The sequence below is a fragment of the Tachypleus tridentatus genome, chromosome 8, assembly GCF_004210375.1.
Source record: "Tachypleus tridentatus isolate NWPU-2018 chromosome 8, ASM421037v1, whole genome shotgun sequence".
In the NCBI taxonomy this organism is placed as follows: domain Eukaryota; kingdom Metazoa; phylum Arthropoda; class Merostomata; order Xiphosura; family Limulidae; genus Tachypleus; species Tachypleus tridentatus.
The window spans coordinates 127,822,985-127,845,543 of record NC_134832.1 but is presented as its reverse complement, the minus strand read 5'-3'; the positions used below and the strand labels follow the sequence as shown (position 1 = coordinate 127,845,543).

Genomic DNA, 22,559 nt, shown 5'->3' with positions numbered 1-22,559 from the left:
GACATTAAAGTTAACGTACTATCTGTTTAGATAAGGTCAACAAAGCGCATTCTGCACGAAGAAGGTGCAGGTGCATTATAAGAGTGAATGTTAAACCACGCTATTCGGTCTAATAAGACATGACAATGTTTACTAGCTCCTTCTGTCAAAATTATTGACCAGTAGCATAGATCGACCTCTCTTTATAAATGCGCTAAATCCAACAAAGAACCAACAACTTTAATTCTATTTATTGTCAATGTGTTTGTGGTTCTCCTTATTGCCAACTATTTCGACTTTTTTCGTTATGTTCCCTTATCTTAACTACTTTATCTGTGTTCGTGTTTTTTGTTTTATTTTCCGTAATGTCATCCATTCGATAATATTCTTAATGTCAACCAACTTTTATGTGTATTTGAGGTGTCACTAGATATCAACAGTTCGCTGTGTTTTCAATATAATCTAATATATTTTACAGAGCTGAATTTGTAAAATCAGATATTCTGTATTAAATATATTTCTTAATGTCATGTAATTACAGTATGTGTTCGAAATATCTTTGTTATCAGTGAACTTCTTTTTATGATCGAGCTGTTCCATAATGACATCCAATACTGCTTTGTGTTAGAGATGTCTTATAATGTCATCCATACTACGTTATATCAGAGATGTTCCATAATGACATCCAGTACTACTTTGTGTTCAAGATGTTCCATAATAATATCCAGTACTACTTTGTGTTCAAGATGTTCCATAATAATATCCAGTACTACTTTGTGTTGGAGACGTTTCATAATGGCATCCATACTATGTTGTGTTAGAGATGATCTATAATGACATCCATACAACTTTGTGTTCTAGACGTTCCATAATGACATCAACCACTATTTTTTGTTGGAGACGTTTCATAATGACATCCATACTACATTGTGTTAGAGATGTTCCATAATGGCATCCAATACTACTTAGTGTTCGAGATGTTCCATAATGGCATCCAATACTACTTAGTGTTCGAGATGTTCCTTACCATAATGACGTCCAGTACATAATGACGTCCACTTTGGGTTCAAGATGTTCCATAATAATATCCAGTACTACTTTGTGTTCAAGATGTTCCATAATAATATCGAGTACTACTTTGTGTTCAAGATGTTCCATAATGGCATCCAATACTACTTAGTGTTCCAGATGTTCCATAATGGCATCCAATACTACTTAGTGTTCGAGATGTTCCTTAATAATGACTAGTACAACTTTGGGTTCAAGATGTTCCATAATGACGTCCAGTACAACTTTGGGTTCAAAATGTTCCATGTCCAGTACTGCTTTGGGTTCAAGATGTACCATAATGACGTCCAGTACTGCTTTGTGTTGGAAATGTTTTTAATACCAGCTAATTCCTGTCCATTTCTTAATTGAAAAGATGAAAGAGAAAACGCTAACATAAGACTAAAATTCACCACTTTTGTTATTTTCCTACAATAATAACCTATGATTGCACGATTCTACAAAAATACTTAAATTAAGAATGAAAACTTAAGAAAAAGTATGAAATCAATGTCATATGATGATACCTGAGAACATGTGACTTTATAACATATTATGTGATGCCACATATTCGTATGTGACGTCACTTTTCGTGTACGTCACGTCAGGTCAGGTGGCGTCTCTCGATGGCATATTTCGTCTTATCATATGGCATTACATCATTCCATGTTAAAATAAAGGCACTAAAAATGCTATCAAATAAATAAGATCGAAAGTAATAGAAATAATGAAAGTAAGAAAATAATATATTTTGTATTGTATGTAGAATTGTACAATACAGGTTATTGTTGTGTAAAAATAACAAAAATTGTTAACTAAAATTTGATGTCACTGCTTTTCTCTCTCTCTTTTCATTTCCTAAGCTCAAGCTTGGTGGTTAGGACACTAGCCACGGGCCCTAATCACTCTCACTGAACACGCTCGCTGTTTCAGCCAAGTGGCCATTATAAAGTTAAGATTAATCGCACTATTCATTAGTAAAAGAGAAGTCCAAGAGCTGGCAATGTGTAATGTTGACTAGCTGTCTTCATTCTAGTCTATTACTGCTACATTAAGAACAGCTATTGAAAATAGCCTGGTGTCGCTGTGCATGAAATTCAAAACATAAGCTTTCTATTTTGGAATAAAATGGTTAGTCCTAGAAAGCTTAATACTGATAAATATTTCTAAAACAGGTCTCCAGGCAGACTTATTAAAAGTAATTATACAATATACACACAGGTGTATCCAGTAATTACGTAAATACAATTGCACAAGTGAAGTGATACCACTGTGAAGAAATGAATATATCTATTACAAGTGGACCCCCTATACAGATGTTAACTAAAATGTTTTTTTAAACTTTACATTTTATGAAAGGGTAATAGTGGTCGGAGACAAGAGCTATATAAAGTAAAGAAACAAAACACTAAATAACAAATATCTACTTATATCAGCTGGTGTATAAATCTGTAATAAGTAGTGGAACTTGTAGAATTTACTGCTGACAGAAATCCCTGAGAAGTTTTAAATCCATAGCTAAGCTGTTTCTACATAGCAATAACAGCTAGCCAACAGCCAGAAAAAATGTTGTTTTTTTTCAATTTTACAGGGATATCTGTTAGCAGTAAGTTTTAATTGTCCCATTACTTATTACAGATTTGCACAGTAGCTTATATGAGGATTTGTGCTTCATAGATATTTGTTATTTAACACTTTGATTCTACACTTTCTATTCCTATCATCCTTTTTTTAAATGTTATATTTTAAAATATCCTAGTTTTTACTTGTCTTATATCCATGCATAGGTTAAACAATTATAGATATATACACATATAATGCAAAGCACTGGACAAATATATACCTAGACTAAGACACAATTCGTATGAACTTTTACCAGTAGAAAAGCAGCTTCTTCAAATAAAGTATATTTATCTATAACATTGCTTTAAATACTACTTTCTGTTCTAGACGTTCTATAATGACATCAACCACTACTTTTTGTTGGAGATGTTCCATAATAACATCCAATACTACTTAGTGTTCGAGATGTTCCTTAATAACGACTAGTAGTACTTTGTGTTCAAGATGTACCATAATGACGTCCAATACTACTTTGTGTTGGAGATGTTTTTAATACCAGCTAATTCCTGTCCATTTCTTGATGTCATTCATTTCCGCTGTCTGTTCGAGACTTTCCATTATAACATTCAAAGTTACTGTGTGTACGTTATTTTCCAGTTATAAATGATGCTTTTATTAAGTCTTACGTGTTCGGATTTTCTCTATGTGTATGTTGGTTGTCACCCTGTTTCATAAGTCCATGTATTTTCTTATTGTCATGCAGAGCAGCCAAATGCATGACGTTCTAGACGTTGTCTTTAATTCATAGCAGTATTCTGTTCGAAATGATGACTTTAATGTTAAAAGCTTTAAGCAGCCAGTGCATGTTTAATAATTGTTTTTGTGATGCTATTACCATGAAATTGCTGTGGAGAGCTAAATTTTACATCGTTCACCAAGTAAATCAACATTTTTCCAAATAAGCTCACAGCATTTAATTAATTAATTTATTTACGGCACAACCACGTGTTTTTAAGCAGCTGTGTTATCACTTATCTCTATTCTGAACTGGATTTCTCATTGGCTAGTGTCACTATCTTGACTCTTGACGTCAAACGGTAGCCATATTTTTGGTCCCTAAATTGCCAAGTGTAACAGCATTAGTGGCAAAGATGCTCATGTGACGAGCGGACGCTTTGTAATCATTTATCTTCTTTTACGGTATTTCTTATTATTTTACTTTGTACATGTTAATTTTGAGGGTTTTTTTTTTACTATGACGATGAATTTGCTGTATAAATTACAAAAACTTTTTTTTTGCAAATTGGAATTGTAAGAATAAAGGGAGCAATTACTGAAAATATTATGTTAGTTTAAATTGATTTTATTTTGGTGTATTAATAATAACAATGACAAATTTTGGTAGAAATTTATACAAGTTTGTCCTAAAAATATAAATACGGTACAAACACAACGCATATATTTAAGTAGCACAAAAAATATTGGGTGTCGTAGTTGCTTGTTTATTAATGTACCATAACAGTATTATTTTGAATATGTTATATATTTCTACAAAAGTAAATAATAAACTACATGTACTAGTGAATTAGGTTCACTTACTCAACAATATTTATATGCATTATTTTACATTTAATGTTAAAAATTATAAGATAATTAGAAGTATATAAAGTTCCTATAGACTTTGGATACTGTACAGCTCGTTCTTGTTCTGTTATTTTATTAATAAAGAAACAGCCAACAGGCACCTTCACAGTTGTTGTTTGGGAAAACAACCTTTAACACCGGTACTTCACTGGCCAACAGAAACAATCATCTCTTGTGTCTGCACTAACATTATGTAGCCAAGAAATTTTTATCCTCCTTTCTTATGGCCTCAAATCACAAATAACTTTATCGTTTCTTTCTTTTTCATTTTTTTATCACGTGTTGTACCACATTAAATGCTTCTAGTGCCTCCGTATTAAAGGAACAGTCAACAGGCACATTTCAGTTGCTGCTTATAGAAATAACCATAAAAATCAACACATCGTTGGCAAGACAGATTGTATCGTCTTCTGTATTATCAACACCAATATCAAAATACCAAAAAAAAAATCCCACTCCACGTTTTATTATGATCACTTATCTACAATTAAAGCACAAACAACATTACTGTTTTATTCTTTTGGATAATTGTTCTATTTAATGCTTCTTGTATAAAGCCTGGTGCTCTATTAATGATTCGATGCTACTTTCCAATAGCACATGAATATGATAAAGCAAGACTGAAAGTAGTCTTAGAAAATTGTAGGCTTTGGTGAAGTAGAACGGCAGTGTCAAAGCAAAAGATTGTAAAGTGCGAGATATTCTATGTATATCAGTGTTTTTGTCGTAGTTACCTGTTAATAAGCATTGCCCTTTTAGATATTTCTAAATGGATAACAGAAAAGTTTTGTTTAGCATTTAAAAAACATTGGTGGATAATAAATTTTCCTTTTTTTTTTCAGAGTTGAACAATCACTTTTAATGAAATAACAGTTCATTTGAAACGCCTATTTTCATATTGTTTTGTTCATTTTTGCTATTATTTAAAAACACGTGTTTAGAACTGGTCTGTGTTGGTGTTATGCTTGAGTTAATCGAACCTGGAGCAACATTGTCAGGTGTTCTAGAACTGGTGTACTTTCTTATTATTGTCCTTTTCTTTTGGCAAAGTGCAAATAAATCGCAATATATAATTGAATGAATAATTTACAAAAGTCATATTTTTAATAAGTACTTCAGTTTAGGTAAAACCTGCTTTATAAGTTTACCTATTATCATATTTCTTATGAACAATTTCCAGAAAAATTCTGGAAATGGAAGTTGTAGTCTCTTCACAGACATATATAGCATCGAATACCATTGTTTATGCTTTTAAATAAAAATTAATTTTCTTCTAAATAACAATGGTATCGTAACTGCTCGCTAAGTTTCAAATGAATTCTCTCTGGTTCTTAACTAATTAACTAGTTAATGTTTTTAACTAGATTGAGAATAAATTACTATGAGTGTTCAAATATACTACAGTCTTCTGATAATTAGTTTCTTGACTATAATATAGGTCTGCGTCTGATATCTGTTTATATAATTAACACATTTACATTTGTTGTAACTGTACAACAGTTTGTCATCAACATACGCTTTCTCAGAATAAATATTTAACCAAGTTGTCGACAGTTTAAAAATATTTGAATAATTAGAACAGCATTCTCTTAAACCATAATAATAATAACACACCCCCAGTGGCTCAGCGGTATGTCTGCGGACTTACAACGCTAAAACTGGGTTTCGATACCCGTGATAGGCAGAGCACAGATAGCCCCTTGTGTAGCTTTATGCTTAATTAAAAACAATAATAATACAACTTTTAGGTGCTCAGAGAATAAAAGTACAGTGGACAATACACTGAAATATTTGACCTGTTCTATTAAAACGTTCTTGTCTAGAGTCGGATACCTCTTGTCTCCTCAATATTCAGAATTCATTTTTTAACAGTTCGATTTTTTTCTATAGAAGCTGTACGAGTGTTAAAGATTATGAAATAAACCGAGGTGACAACTACTAAACTGTAATACAAAAAGAAACTCCGAGCTTATAGACGACAGTTCGTCTCGGTTAAGCATTATTATTGCCAATAGGCCTCAAGTTACTACATCTAACGAGGTAATATTTGACAGTTGAAAATTATTGTATTTAAAGAGGGAAAACTGAACTTAGCAGGAAATGACACAGGATCAGCCCTAGTCTACTGTTACAATTCCGTGAAATACACATATTAGCACTATTACGTTAGTGTAGGCTACAACATAAGCTCTGTACTTTGCTATGACAACGGAAAATACGAAAAGGGACCAAGAAGATGGTTACTTTACAGCTTCCGGTGATTTCACGTGAAAGGGTCGAAGCTCAATCCAGTTTAATGAAGAGATCAGTGAGCTTTATGCCTTTAGGTTTACTGAAGAGAAAACCAAATTTTCCTAGTGTGCAGTATGTGTTTTCTGTGTTCTAAACTGTGAAACACTAAATTTAATAAGCTCCAAACCTCTGTTCTTTTACTTTTTTTTCATTACAATTGTTGCAAAAAAAAACTTTTAAGAAACACGTATGTACAGGATAATATGTGAGGTGGTTATTTTTAGTCAAGGTTACTAGGAAACTAAACGCCTTTAAGTTAAACCATAAATAGCGCGCGCCCTATTTTATTAAATCGTATTTGTATCTGACGTAAATCAATAACAGCCTTAATCCTTGTGGCTCTGAAAAGAAGGTACGAAATGTGAAGTCGGGTTTTGATAAACAACTTAGATCGTGACCAACGTTTTGATAATTTAAAACCCGCAGATCATCGTGTTCTTCATGCATCAGTTATAGGTGTATCACATATTCTACAACAAACTGTGTAAGTTGCTACATATCTATTTAATTTGAATTTCGTGCAACTGGTTTCATAGATATGAATGCAATTTCGGAATAGTCGAGTTCAACTGAATGATGTGTTGAGATCGATACACGAATACTGCAAACGCATATGTTGCGCATGCGTCAACGGTGATAAAATAGGCCAAGCAGGACCACGCCAGGAAAGCTGGAGTATTCTGGTGCCATCGAGGTCGCACGTGAGAGCTAAGACCACACCAGTGTCTTGTTTCTGTTGTTGGTTCTTTTGACCGGTGCTTGAAAGATTACTTCAATTAGTGAGGGTTCGTCAAAGAACATTAAAACTGAAGTAATAGTCAAGTCATCTTTGACCTTCGTTAGATAATGGTGGTTTTCTTCCCTAACTCGTAATGCTCAGTCCCACGAAAATGCTTGTCTACTTGATTCATCTTAAAAGAAACCTACCAGTCTTTTACCAAGAACATTATTTATAAAGGGGCGCGGAATTTTGGTGGAACATATATCAGGATAACAACACTATGTGTATGTTTAGTGCACCTACGTGATACAGCGAAGACAGTCCGTAGTGATTATAGTAACCAGTTATCCTACTATGTATCACAAAGTATTAATGATGTCTCATTTTCTTGGAGAAGATGGACTACAGAGTGTGTGAACGACTACGATAAACTAATTAGATGTTTCCATGATCCCCAGAAAAAAAGTTATATTACAACTCTGGGGAAAGTATGGTAAGTCTACTGTGGTCCTTTCTTCATTATCTTACAATTATTTTTTCTGTAAACCTAAGAATAAAATTAAATGTTAAATACAATATATGCACAATCAGGTTTGTTTGCTTTTTTTTTAAAAAAGACGCATAGGTTAAAATGTTAGAAACCATGGTAGAATAGTGCTTATTGTGAAGGAGTGAGATAAATTTGTTCTCTTTTTTTTTTGCATTTGTTCGATAAATTTCACGGTCCAAGTGCATTTTGCTGGTCAAGGCTGATTATGGTCAATTATATTTGTCATATAACTTATGTAATTAATATTTTTATGTTCAAAAAGCTGTCATTTAGACAGCAAACACAGAAACACATACATGTCTATTTTTTTTCACAGTTCTTGCACATTAAAACTTCCACCTCACATACACACACACACACACTACGATTTTGTTTAAGTTAATCACATCTGGCAGATATAGATGGCTGAAAATACAGGACTGATAACCTAACAATCTCATTAGAAACTTACCATTACTACAATCACCTATTAGTTAACGTCTCCAGGAGACAAGTTGTCACAGATACAGTGTAGTTTATCTAACTACTTGATGATACAAATTGTCACGAATATAGTGCTCTTATTAACAGTAGCGTTACATTAATAACATATAGAATAATTAACACCACAATGATTGAAGCTGCCCAAGGTACGAAGTTATTTACTTAACTATCTCTTATATTTTTTGTACCAGCTGGTTCATGCTATACATTCTTTAATTTATTATTTGAGTTGTTATAATTAAAATCCAAGTTATCAGTTTTCACGTGTGTGAAGTTGAATCGCTGCGAATGTATTGATATCTAAGTACTGAACTGAATTATTCAGCTTAGTGTTGTCTTACGTACGTTTTTTTTTTTAAATTTTTGGTTTGTTTGTTTTTGTAAAATAACTTCACATGTATACATTACTATATACGACCACCGATTACCCAACAAATCTCTTTATTTGTTTGTTTCTTAAACCAGAAACTAACATTATTGCCATAGGATCCTACTGGTATAAGATGTACCTTACGTTATTAGATAATATTGTAAGATGGCAGATACCATACCATAAAATAATTTTAGAAATCCTCTAAAATATCAGTGAAATTTTCATGTTTAAATATTACTTGGCCTGGCATGGCCAAGCGTGTTAAGGCGTGCGACTCGTAATCTGAGGGTCGCGAGTTCGCATCCCCGTCGCGCCAAAACATGCTCGCCCTCCCAGCCGTGGGGGCGTTATAATGTTACGGTCAATCCCACTATTCGTTGGTAAAAGAGTAGCCCAAGAGTTGGCGGTGGGTGGTGATGACTAGCTGCCTTCCCTCTAGTCTTACACTGCTAAATTAGGGACGGCTAGCACAGATAGCCCTCGAGTAGCTTTGTGCGAAATTCAAAACAAACAAGCAAAAATATTACTTAAAAGTCTATTTAAGAGCTGAGTTCATATAGACTAAAAAAGAAATATCCGGGTCAATGAACTTAACATGTCCACAATACCTTTCGACATGATTTTATGTTAATTTAATTTTTATTTCTACGATTCGATCAGCAGAAGATATTTTTTAACGAAATAATGTGCATTGAAGATCGTCATCAATATTAAATTGCAATGCTTTACGGTGAAAACAGTTATACAGGGGATCATTATTAGAAGAAGGAAAAATGTATATGTAAGGAAGTAACAAAACTATTATGAACTATACTTGGTAGTCACCAAACAGCGCAGCTTACTCAACAAATTTATTAATTAAAACTCAAAACTACTAATAAAAAAACTAGTTCGTCGTATCGTTTTGACATTGATGAATCTCGAATCAAAATAATTCAATTTCTTTAATATTAAAAAAAAACACTTTTCTCTACAATAATATCTAAAAAAAAAGTAATACCTTCTCTTATGTGTCCCACAAGAACGAAGAGAGTTTCTAACATTATAGACTTTTAAATTACATTAATTTCGTGTATGAACAGTATGATAGTCTTAATAGAAAAAATATTTGTATTATTAACAGTAAGCTAGTCTGAATAGAAGAATATTCGTATTATGAGGAAATCTGAATGTTTTAACAATAGTAATTAACAGTAGATCTTTTCGTCTTATAGAATGCATGATAACCTAGAAGAAGAAAGTTAACATAATAGACTGTGTATTAATCTGAAGAGATATATTCTATGTTATGACCTAAAGGTAAGCTGGTGGAGGGAACGTTACCACATGAACTGTGTGAAAATCTCTAAATGTGTTTTTATGTTATGAACTAAATAATTTTATGAAGAAGAAGTTACGTGATTGGTTTTATGTTAGTCTGAAAATATTTTATTTTATATTTTGAGCCAAACGGTAATTTGGTGAGAATTAGGCCAGTGTAATTGGTTGTAAGCGAAGACAGTCATGTTACTGGCTGAAAATTTTAGGTCTGATTAAGGTTTCATGCAGCTACGTCAACATTAATGTTTTGACTCTTGTATTAAGTTTCCCAGTAGTATAAAACAGGATACAGCTAACTACAACTCAATTTCAGATTCTTGTCTAAAGTGCATCATAGTTATGAGCAACTGTGAGTATATGTGTAAGTTTCATAACATCTAGGTACAACTATGAATACAGTGTATTTTGGAAGTTCCATAATAACCACGTACAACAGTGAGTACACAATATTATTTGCCTACAATTGTAAGTGCAGGGTTCTTTGAAGAGATGTTCATTCTCATGCTCTTATGTTTCGGAAGATGTAGAGAAACAAGAAATAACCGGAAGTTAAAGACTGGTGATTTATTAACTACCTGTTTTCTTTAGGATCTTTGTTTTGATTCACACTGATAAACGCAGTCCGGTAAGTAAAAGATACTAACTGAAGGAAGAAATCAGAAGCAGATAAGAGTAGATTCGTTTGGCTGGGATCTCACCAGTCATGCTCGACTGGTCGATTTTCTCGAGTTATAAGTATAACATTCACTAACTGTACACTGAAACGAGTCACATGGTGATTTTCGTACAGAGTAATAAGGGTTGAGCCATTTGTAAACTTGTACCCGTTAAAGTATTTCGTTAACACTAACATGTAACTCATGGTATTTGTGAAACGTTTTTCTGTTTCAAAGTCCTACATGAAAAGAAAAAACAAAACAAACTGAAAACTAAATAAATTTACAAGTCAAATTGTAATTAAGTCACTTGCAGATTCTGCCCTCTGGTGTGTAAAATTGTCTGGAAGCTGAAATTAAACTCCAATAAGAACTTAACATATTTTAAAAAATTCTAAAGCATAACTGGCTTGTTTTTAGCCGCGGCATAGCGGCTCACTGAATGTGTCGTTGTTTTTCAAGTATAAACCTTTAGTTCATAGTTCCTTTATCTCTTGGCCTATTTGATCACAATTTTGGACTCAGGAGGTGAAATCTTTTGACTGATGTATTTGATCACGTCCAACGTCTCGTAGATTAATTTACTCTAATCGTGGTTCGAAAAATATTCAATTTGAAGGTAGGTTAGTAGAGGTCCTGATAAATAACAGAATTTAATCAGATATAAGCGTCCCACGCTTAGTACTGCTGGTGCGCAAAAGTATAGCTAATAAAAATGGGGGGAAAAGGTCTTGTAAGTTAGTTTACTCTAATCCTACCTAAAATAATTTCATGTACCGCGGCTATTATAGTTACCCTATTATTTTAAATCTCCCAGAGGCTGAAATGTAAGGGATTCTTACGCTAATAATAGAGTTTCGATACCCGAGGTGAGCACAGCACCGATACCCATTGTGTAGACTTGTGTTTAAACAAAAAACAAAAATATGACAATCGTTAAGGGCTTATATACTGTGATAAACAGAAAGTTTTATACTGTGGTAATCACGAGGACATATACTGCTGTAGTGACGAGGATTTATGCTGCATTAACTACGAAGTTTTATACTGTGGTAATTATGATGAGTTACACTATGGTACTCACGAGGACTTACTCTGTCATCATCACGAGAATGTATATTATAATGACCACAGTAACTTATGATCTGATAATCACGAGGATTATTGTAGTAGTATTGTAGTAATCACGATGACTTATACCATTATAATAAAGAGGACATATACTATAATAATTATAATAATAACTTATACTATGATAGTAATGAGGACTTTACTGTTATAGTAATGGGGACTTAAATTATGATAGTAATGAGGACTTATGCTATGATATTCACAAAATATGAGATCAATATTTTTAAAATACAAATCTATCTTTTATTACAATTAGTTTTTGGGACTATGACTAAGCCATTTAAATACAACTGAAATAATACTAAATTAAAACTTTAGAATATTAAAAAAGAAATATTTCTAAATAAGCGGTTGTGATCAGAGAGAAAACAAAAATTAATAATATTCCAAGTAAATAATATCAGGAATGTTGTTATTTCTCTTTGTGAACCCGAACTTGGTTTTCATTGCTCCAACAAGATCCATTTTCTCGGCTACAAGATCAGCACTGAACCAGTTAAGTGCTTCTCTCCTCCTCCTACGCCTCCTTCGTAGAACATGAGACAACATCATCAACTCCAACAGTAGTTCGACAAGCCATTATCGGAAATAACACCAACAACTGTAATACTTATGTTGTAGTAGCCAATCAAGAAAACACATCAAGTTACAAATACCAATCGAAAATACTAAATATCACGCTTTACTATCTTAGAAATAACAGTGTCGTAGTACTTAATATACTTAACAATAGAAAAAAATTAAGTGGGTGTTCCTTTTAGGAAAAGACTTATTTACAACACACCATCAGGGTACGCAGAAATAACACCCGAGTATTGTGTATTATATACCATCATGGTAAATAGCAATAACACCCGAGTATTGTGTATTATATACCATCATGGTACGTAGAAATAATACCCGACTATTCTTTATTATATACCATCATGATACGTACAAATAACACTCGACTATTCTTTATTATATACCATCATGGTACGTAAAAATAATACCCGACAATATTATATACCATCATCATACGTAGAATAATCCTCGACTATTGTTTGTTATATATCATTATGGTACATAGAAGTAACACCCGATTATTGTTTATTATCATGGTACCTAGAAAAAAAAAACACACCACATTCCTGTTTATTATAAGCTATTGATACGCTGAAATAACACCCTAGTATTTTTTGTTTTCTACCAGTATCGTACGAAGAAATAACACCCGACTCTGGATTATTATATACCATCATGATAGCAAGAAATAACATCCGACTATTTTTCATTATATACTCTCATGGTACGTAGAAATAACGCCCTAGTATTTTTGTACTCTACCATCATGGTACGTAGAAATAACACCCGACTCTTGTTTAGTATATACCATCAGGATATGTAGAAATAATACCCGACTATTTATTTATTATATACCTCCATGATACGTAGAAATAATACCTGACTATTATATATGTAAAAACGGCTCGTTTGGGTTGAGAAAATATTTTACGTTGAGGAGCGAACAACGTTTCGACCTTCCGTCATCGTCAGGTTCACAAAGTAAGAAAGAGGTAACTGACCGGAAGCTGACCACATGTTTGAAAGGGATTGTGTAACTGAGTGTCGAAATGTAGAGGGCGTGCTTAGATGTTTGAATATATAATTTTATATTATTTATTTTATTATTTTTAATATAGATATAAAGGTGTTCCTTTTCTACCTTATATTACATTCCTTTTCTATATACTGTTATTCATTATACACCATCATGATACGTAGAAATAACACCCAAGTATTGTTTATTATATACCATCGTGGTACGTTCAAATAATGTCCGACTATTGTTTATTATATGCCATCATCACACATAGAAATAATACAATACTATTTTTTATTATATACCATCATGGTAAGTCGAAATAACACCCGAGTTTTGTTTATTATATACCATCATGGTAAGTCGAAATAACACCCAAGTTTTGTTTATTATATACCATCATGGTAAGTCGAAATAACACCCGAGTTTTGTTTATTATATACCATCATGATACGTGTAAATAACTCCCGACTATTCTTTACACTAAACCATCATGGAACGTAGAAATAACACCCGATTATTCTTTATTATGTAAGATTGATACGCAGAAATGACACACAAGTATTGTTTGTTATCTACCATTATGGTATGTAGAAATAAAACGTGACTATTTTTTATTATTTATAATAATGATACGTGCAAATAACTCCCGACTATTAGTTACACTATACTATCATGATGCGCTGAAATAACACCCGACTATTGTTTATAATATGCCATCATGATACATATAAATAATACCCTTGTTTATAATATACCATCATGATACATAGATATAACCACCGATTATTGTTTATTATATCCCATAATGGTATGTAGAAGTTACACCCGACTATATTTTATTATATACCATCATGATACATGCAAATAGCTCCCGACTATTGTTTACACTGTACCATTATGGTACCGAGAAATAACCCTAAATTACTATTTATTATATACTATTGATACGCTGAAATAACATCCGAATATATTTGTTCCCTAACAGTATCGTGTGTAGAAATTACACTCGACAATTTTTTTATTATATAACATCATGGTACGTACAAATAAAACCCGACTCTGGATTATTATATACCATCATGAAAGGTAGAAATAACATTCGACTATTTTTTATATACTCTCATGGTACGTAGAAATAACGCCCTAGTATTGTTTGTACTCTACCATCATGGTAAGTATAAATAATACCCGACTATTGTTATTTATATACCATCATGATACGTGCAAATAACTCCCAACTATAGGTGGCACTATACCATCATGATACGTAGAAATAACACCCGACTATTGTTTGTTATATACCATCATGATGCCTAGAAATAACATCCGACTGTTTTTATTAAATATCGTCATGATACGTAGAAATAACACCCGACTATTGTTTATTATATACCATCATAATACGTAGAAACACTACAAGACTATTGTTTATTATATACCATCATGGTATGTAGAAGTAACACCTGACTATTGTTTACTATATATCATCATGATACGTACAAATAACTCCCGACTATTGTTTACCCAGTACCATTAGCTTATGTAGAAATAACACCCGATTATTGTTTATTATATACTGTTGATACGAAGAAATAACACTCAAGTATTGTTTGTACTCTACCATTATGGTACGTAGAAATAACACCTGACTATTGCTTATTATATACCATCATGGTACGTAAAAATAACACCCGACTATTGTTTATTATATACTGCTATGATACTTAGCAATAATACCCAACCATTATTTATTATATATCATCATGGTATATCGAAATAATACTCGAATATTGTATATTATATATCAGCATGGTATATAGAAATAACACCCGACTACTGTTTATCATAAGCCATCATGGTACGAAGAAATAACACCTGATTATTGTTGATTATATAGTATCATACTACGTAGAAGTAACACCCGACTATGAATTACTGTATACCATTATTGCTTGTAGGAATAACTCTCGACTGTCGTTAATTATGTACCATCATGATACACAGAAATAAGACCCGAGTATTGTTTATTATATATGCTCATGATACATAGAAATAACACTCAACTCTTATTTATTATATACCATCATGGTATGTAGAAGTGACACCTAACTATTGTTTATTATATGTCATCATGATACGTGCAAATAACTCCAGACTGTTGTTTATAGTATACCATTATGGTACGTACTAATAATATCCGATTATTGTTTATTATATATTATTGATACGCAGGAATAACACCCGTGTATTGTTTGCTCTCTACCATTATAGTACGTAGAAATAACGCCCTTATTTATTATAAACCATCATAGTACGTAGAAATAGCACCCTTCTATTGTTTATTATAAACCATCGTGGTACGTAGAGATATCTCGGGAGTATTGTTTCTTATATACCATTACGATACATAGAAATAACACCCTACTATATTTACACTGTACCATATTGATACGCAGAAACAAAACCCGATTATTGTTTCTTCTCTACAGTTATGGTACGTAGAAATAACACCCAACTATTTTTTATTATATAACTCTATTGTTTATTTTAAACTATCATATTACGCAGAAATAACACCCAACTAAATTTTATTATAAACCATCGTGATACGTAGAAATAGACCCGAGTATTGTTTATTATATACCATCACGAAACGTGGAAATAACACGCCGCTATTTTATTACATACCATCATGATACGCAGAAATAATAGCTGACTATTGTTTATTATATACCATCATGGTACGTAGAAATAACACTCGACTGTGGATTATTACATACCATTTTTGTACATAGAAATAACATCCGACTATTGTTTATTATATACTATCAGGGTACGTAGAAATAACACCCTAGTATTGTTTGTATTCTACCATCATGGTACGTAGAAATAACTCCCTAGTATTGTTTGTATTCTACCATCATGGTACGTAGAAATAACACCCTAGTATTGTTTGTATTCTACCATCATGGTACGTAGAAATAACACCCTAGTATTGTTTGTATTCTACCATCATGGTACGTAGAAATAACTCCCTAGTATTGTTTGCACTTTACCATCATGATACATAGAAATAACTCACGACAATTGTTTATTATATATCATCGTGATACGTAGAAATAACACCCGACTATATTTACACTATACCATATTGGTATGGAGTAATAACACACGACTGTTGTTTATATTATACCGTTATGGTTTGTAAAAAATAACACGCGACTATTGTTTATTATGTATCATCATGGTACATGGCAATAACACCTGACTATTGTTTATTTTATACTATTGGTATGTAGAAATAGCACCCGAGTATTGTTTGTTCTCTACTATCATGATACGTAGAAATAACACCCGACTACTGTTTGTTATATACCGTCATGGTACGCAGAAATAACTCGCGACTATTGTTTACACTATACCATCATGACACGTAGAAATAAAAACCGAGTATTGTTTATTATATACCATCATGGTGCATAGCAATAACACCTGATTATTGTTTATTATATACTATTGATACCTGAATGGGAACAGAAAGAGTATTCACGAAGTGTCACATCATTGTTTGTCACAAAGCAAGCATGTATTCCACGTAGTTCGACGTAAATATGTTTGGCTCTACCATCAACCTGTCCGGTCTCACAGCATGGAGGAAAAAAGAAAATTTGATTGGAAAAAGTAATATGTGTATATAACTGTAACAACTTAAACACTTTCATTTTAAACCTTCAGTAAGTTTTTCTAATGGAAAACTGCATAATAAAATTTTAAATATACTATAGTTTGCTAGAGGGCGCTGTAAACATTATCTTTACTTGATGTATTTGGGCTCATAATGATGGCGAGGATTACAACTCCTTAAACTGTAGTAGATAAACTGCTCTTGTCCTTTGTTTCAGAAGCAATTTATAATTGAAATAGTGTTTCCGAATAGAGAAACTATGATGTATTATTATGTATTATGATGTATTATTGTTTTGTTAGAAAACATTTTTGTTGATTGCATGGAGTTTATTTTGTCGTTCCTTCGTAAAGGACTGTTTCTAATTTACTTCCTTGACTAAAACTGTTTCTTATTACTTTCTTCGTAAAGGATTGATTGTTATTACTTCCTTGGTATAGAACTGTTTCTCATAACTTCTTTGGCTAAAAACTGTTTCTTATTACTTTCTTCGTAAAGGATTGTTTGTTATTACTTCCTTGGTATAGAACTGTTTCTCATTACTTCTTTGGCTAAAAACTGTTTCTTATTACTTTCTTGGTATAGAGCTGCTTCTTATTACTTTCTTCGTTAAGGATTGTTTGTTATTACTTCCTTGGTAAATGACTGTTTTTATTACTTTCTTGGTATAGAACTGTTTCTTATTACTTTCTTGGTATAGAACTGTTTCTTATTACTTCCCTGGTAAAGGACTGTTTCTTATCACTTCCTTGGTAAAGGACTGTTTCTTATTACTTTCTTGGTAAAGGACTGTTTCTTATTACTTCCTTGGTATAGAACTGTTTCTTATTACTTCCTTGGTAAAGGATTGTTTCTTATTACTTCCTTGCTATAAAACTACTTCTTATTACTTCTTTGGTATAGGACTATTTGTTATTACTTCATTTGTAAAAAAACTGTTCCTTATTACTTTCTTGGTAAAGGACTGTTTCTTATTTCTTCTTTCGTAAAGAGCTGTTTCTCATTGCCTACACTATGTAATGTAATGTAATGTTGCTTTATGAAAAACCGTTCCTGACTGTATAGACAGTAATTTGTTGTTACTTTTCGGGCCGTTACGTCTGCTCACAAAAGTTGAAATGCGTTCTTTCTTTATCAGAAACTAAAATGCAACGTTACTTTTTAAAGAATAGCTCCTGATAACATGAATTGTGAAGTCCCGCCCCCTTACGGAAGAGTACGTAAGGCATGCTGTTTCGTTTCTCTATAAAAGCCAATCTTTGAATACATAAAGTGATGTGTATTTTTGTTTTGTGATAAATGCTTATGTGGAAAAAAATGTTCGGAGTTACAAGTTTGGATGCGCTGTTCGTTTATTGAAGACAAGTACATTTTAGTAGGTAAAAATATAGAGAGATAAACAGACAGATTGGTAGGCGAACAGATAGGTAGATAGATAAATAGATGTAGAGATAAACGGACAAGAAAACAACTCTCTGTGTACCTAATCACCAAAGAACGAAAAGAAGCAATTTTTTGAAACGTTTATGTATAAATAATGTGTTTTATTTGATTTATGGCGTATTTATATATATAACAAATGCATTTTAATTAAACTGGGGTATTTTTTATATATAAAGAATGTGTTGTAATTAAATTATGGTGTTTTTGTGATAATTAAAATATAAAAAGTCATTGAAGAAACACTTGTTTCGTTGTTTTTATTTTACCATGATTGAAGTGTGTGTTATGGAAGACACTAAAATTATGTGTTGCAACTTTACCAAGAGCAAAAGCGAGTCCTCGTGGTACAACCTAAATGCCTTCCAAGAAAAATACCTTAAATGTAACGTAATGCTTCTCAGTCCCTTCTACATGAACTGCCGTCTTGGCTAAAGTGTTTTCGGAAATATTGTTCCATATTAATGTTCTTGTCTATAAACATAGGATAGTTACTGAGTAAATACCAGAGTATTAACAAAGTAGCGTATGATCGGACAAACATGTACTAATTGTTATTCTGGTCTGTATACGTTATTTTGAGCATTTGTTTGTCAAAACACACATACACCTGTTTTGTATAAAAGGGTGTGCTTTTGGTGTATTCTTCTTCGAAACTAATTAACGCTCTGTTCCAGAAATTTCTCTGTATTTTGTGTAGTCATGCCTCGTCGTGTGCCAGAAGTTATAGAGCGTCAAATTGATAGGTTGTCCAGAAATGGTATGAAGCAAGCAAACATTGCCAAAACAATATGGTATTCCAAGTGTACTGTATATAGAATCCTGAAATGTCATCGAACTACAGAAAATGTTGTTCAAGGAAAGCCTACTGATAGATGTTGAATAAGAGATGTTCGTGTTTTGATTAGGTTAACACGTCCCCGTTAGGGTCGAAAGAAGTCTTGGAACACTTTAAGGGACAAGAATAGTATGAACATATTCATTACAGAGTTACAAGAAGTGCAGACTGACAAAACGAGTTATTTTAAAAGAAGGCTACCTATAAACCGATATTGACCCAAGCTCACCGCCATCACCATGTTACTCGAGCAAGAGAACATGTCAACTTACAGTTAAGACACTGGCGATATGACATCTTTTGAGATGAATCCTGTTTGCTCTTCTAATAAATCAAAGCAGTCTCATACACAGTAACTAAAACCAGTGGTGTAAGTATGTCCTCGCAGCCTAACATTTGCAGGGGGGGGTAGAGTAAAATGGGATCTTGAAGAGTCTGATAAACTGAAGAATTACTGAAAGGGGGGGAAACCTAAAATTTAACTTGCTTGAATTAAAGGTCATTTACATTATCCTGCTATGTTAATGACAACAATTGGAAAAAATCCTAATTACAATTATGAGAAAATAAATGTGGAGGGCAATTATTTCATTTATCCAAGGAGTCTAGAAACCTGTACAAATGAGCAAGTTTGATGCCAAAACCCTCTAAACTGATATATTGTATAGATTTTAGCTAAAACATTGTTTCTTTCGCTTCTTTTTTTTTCTCCCCTCTCTGGTGATTAGGTAGGCCTATTTTGCTTAACGAACATTTGATATTACTGAGTTATCTATTATCGTATATTATATTAGTTAGTTAGTTATCACCATTAGATTCAATCTAGGGAACATAGGGCCGCAATCGCTTGCGGATTCTTCAACAAATATTTAAGTGAGTAGGTTGTTAGCCCACTGCACCGAGCCGTCCCTAATTGAGCAGTGTAAGACTAGAGGGAAGGCAGCTAGTCATCACCACCCACCGCCAACTCTTGGGCTACTCTTTTACCAACGAATAGTGGGATTCACACAGACACCATCTTGTGGCAAAAAGTCTCAGTGACGAATTGCATGATACTCTAAAGGTGTGCATCAGATCGATAAATAAAATTAAAGCGCATCCACTTAATTCTCAACTGTTTGCTAAGCTATGTGAAAAAAAAGTGAATTGGTGAACCAAATACTGTTGCATACTGAAGTGAGGTGGCTGCCAATAGGTGTTTACTTGTAAAGGCTTGTTGACTTGTATGACTTAACTGTGGATTTCTTACAGACGTGGATTCCTTTTCATGTGATGATTTGAAAAAGAATAAGAATTATCTTTTCTATTTGGCAAACCTATATTCAAAATTTAATGATGTACAGACCCGTCTGTATTCAAACCCGAACAATCCTCTTGGGCTTCCAAGTCAAAATAAGTCTTTTTAAATCTTCATTGCTACGAAGAGATTTTCAGTACTTTTCAAACTTACGGCAACTGGAAGATGAAGACCAAATTATTTCTAATGATGACTTGGATATATACATAGAGTACCTTGAAAATTGTGTGAATACTTTAAAGTGCGCTTTAAGGGCTCGGAGAAAATGTATTTACCTGACTGGATTGTTACGTCATTTGATTCGGAAATAGTAAAGGTAATTATTGAATCTAATTTACAAGATGAACTCACTGAACTTTCCGTGAATCTCGAAGTTAAATCACTGTTCAAAAATATGACTCTCAGAAACTTCTGGAGTAATGTAAATATTGTCAATAAGCATCCAAAACGTTTTGCAGCAGTGAACCCTTTTTTCTTGCATTCCCAAGTTTCATATGGTTGAAGCTGGTTTTAGCCATGTAAATTCAGTCCTAACAAAGCAGAGGAACAAACTGGACATAGAATAGCTTTGTGAATTAGGACTAAAATTCACCAATTTACAACCAAATATTAGTGCTCTTCTCAAAGATCGTCAACCACATTCCTCCCATTAAAGATGTCAGACGGTCAATAAATAGGTAAAGTTGGTTTATCATAATATATTATTATTACTTTTATTTTTTTATTAAGCTATTCTTCCTTTAACTATGACTTATAGATCTTTATTACTTAAAAGAATGGAGGGGTCAATAAAAGGTCAAGGATTCCATGAAGGGGTCGACAGTCAAAAACGTTTGGGAACCCCTGATCTAGAATGTAAATAAGGCTTTGTTTTTCCCTATCGTATAAATAACGACCTATTGATGAAGATCTTAGATCAGCAAGTCTGAGATGTGAAAAGTCTAAAAAGTGTCTTAAAACCGGTGAGTTTAGGTTATAATTTGTGTTGTCTGTGCTCGCAAAATCTGTGACTGATTTTGCGATTAGTTTCACCAATGTATATCAAGTTACAGTTTATTTGTTTCTTTCTTTAGAATTAAGCAAAAAAAAACTACACAGTGGGCTATCTGTGCTCTGCTCACCACAAGTACTGAAACCCGATTTCTAGCGATGGGAGTCCGCAGACATACCACTGTGCCACAGGGTAGGGGGACACCAACTTAGAAACGTCACAAACAACGCATTATATAACAGATTCTTATAAACATGTTGAGGTATTTATGCGCAGATAGCCCTCGTGTAGCTTTGCGCGAACTTCAAAAACAAACAAAGGTATTTCTAATGTAAAAATAATTTTGAGGAAATATTGCTGAAATTCGATTGTCAGTATACCGACAACAACATAACGTGGTTGGTTGCAGGGGAGAAATCAGTAAGATGAGTTTAATTAGTAAAGTTAACATAAATAAGAATATTCCGAAGAAGTCGTTGATTATGTCTAAAACCAATAACAGGGTGTGAAGTGAAAGTACCATTAATGTCAGTATCAATTTGAAGAATTTGACTCAATTTTGGTAATTTGAGAGGACATAATTGGGTGACAAGGAAATATAAGGCGACTTATTACGTTTCGTCTTTTGTTTAACACGTCTTAAGAGTATTCTTACGAGGTTTATGACTAGTTTAAAGAGAGTATTTTGTGTGAGTTTCATACACTTATTTTGTGTTTGTAATCGTCAGTAGAGACGCAATCGATTGTTGGAATCGTTTTCAGCTTAGTACTCGTGACTGATGGATATTAAATCAGTTGGTGAAACCACTTTTTGCTAAGTATGTTAACTACTGAGTCAGTATTATGAAAAACACACATATAGAGGAAAAGGCGCCGTTTTAGTTAACCTTTGAACCAATGTTGAGTTAACGGAAATTGTATAGGATTATTGTCGGTGTTTCAGTTAATCATTAAATCTGTGAGA

At 32.9% G+C, this 22,559-nt stretch overlaps 1 pseudogene across 1 annotated transcript in view; it reads left to right on the top strand.

The window, feature by feature from the left end:
* Window positions 1-7,099: 7,099 nt before the first annotated feature.
* The window catches only part of LOC143223457 (uncharacterized), a 75,123-nt pseudogene continuing 59,663 nt past the window's right edge, over window positions 7,100-22,559 (top strand). The window contains exon 1 of the transcript XR_013012920.1: window positions 7,100-7,739. The product of XR_013012920.1 is annotated as an uncharacterized LOC143223457 (transcript). The remainder of the gene's footprint in view (window positions 7,740-22,559) is intronic.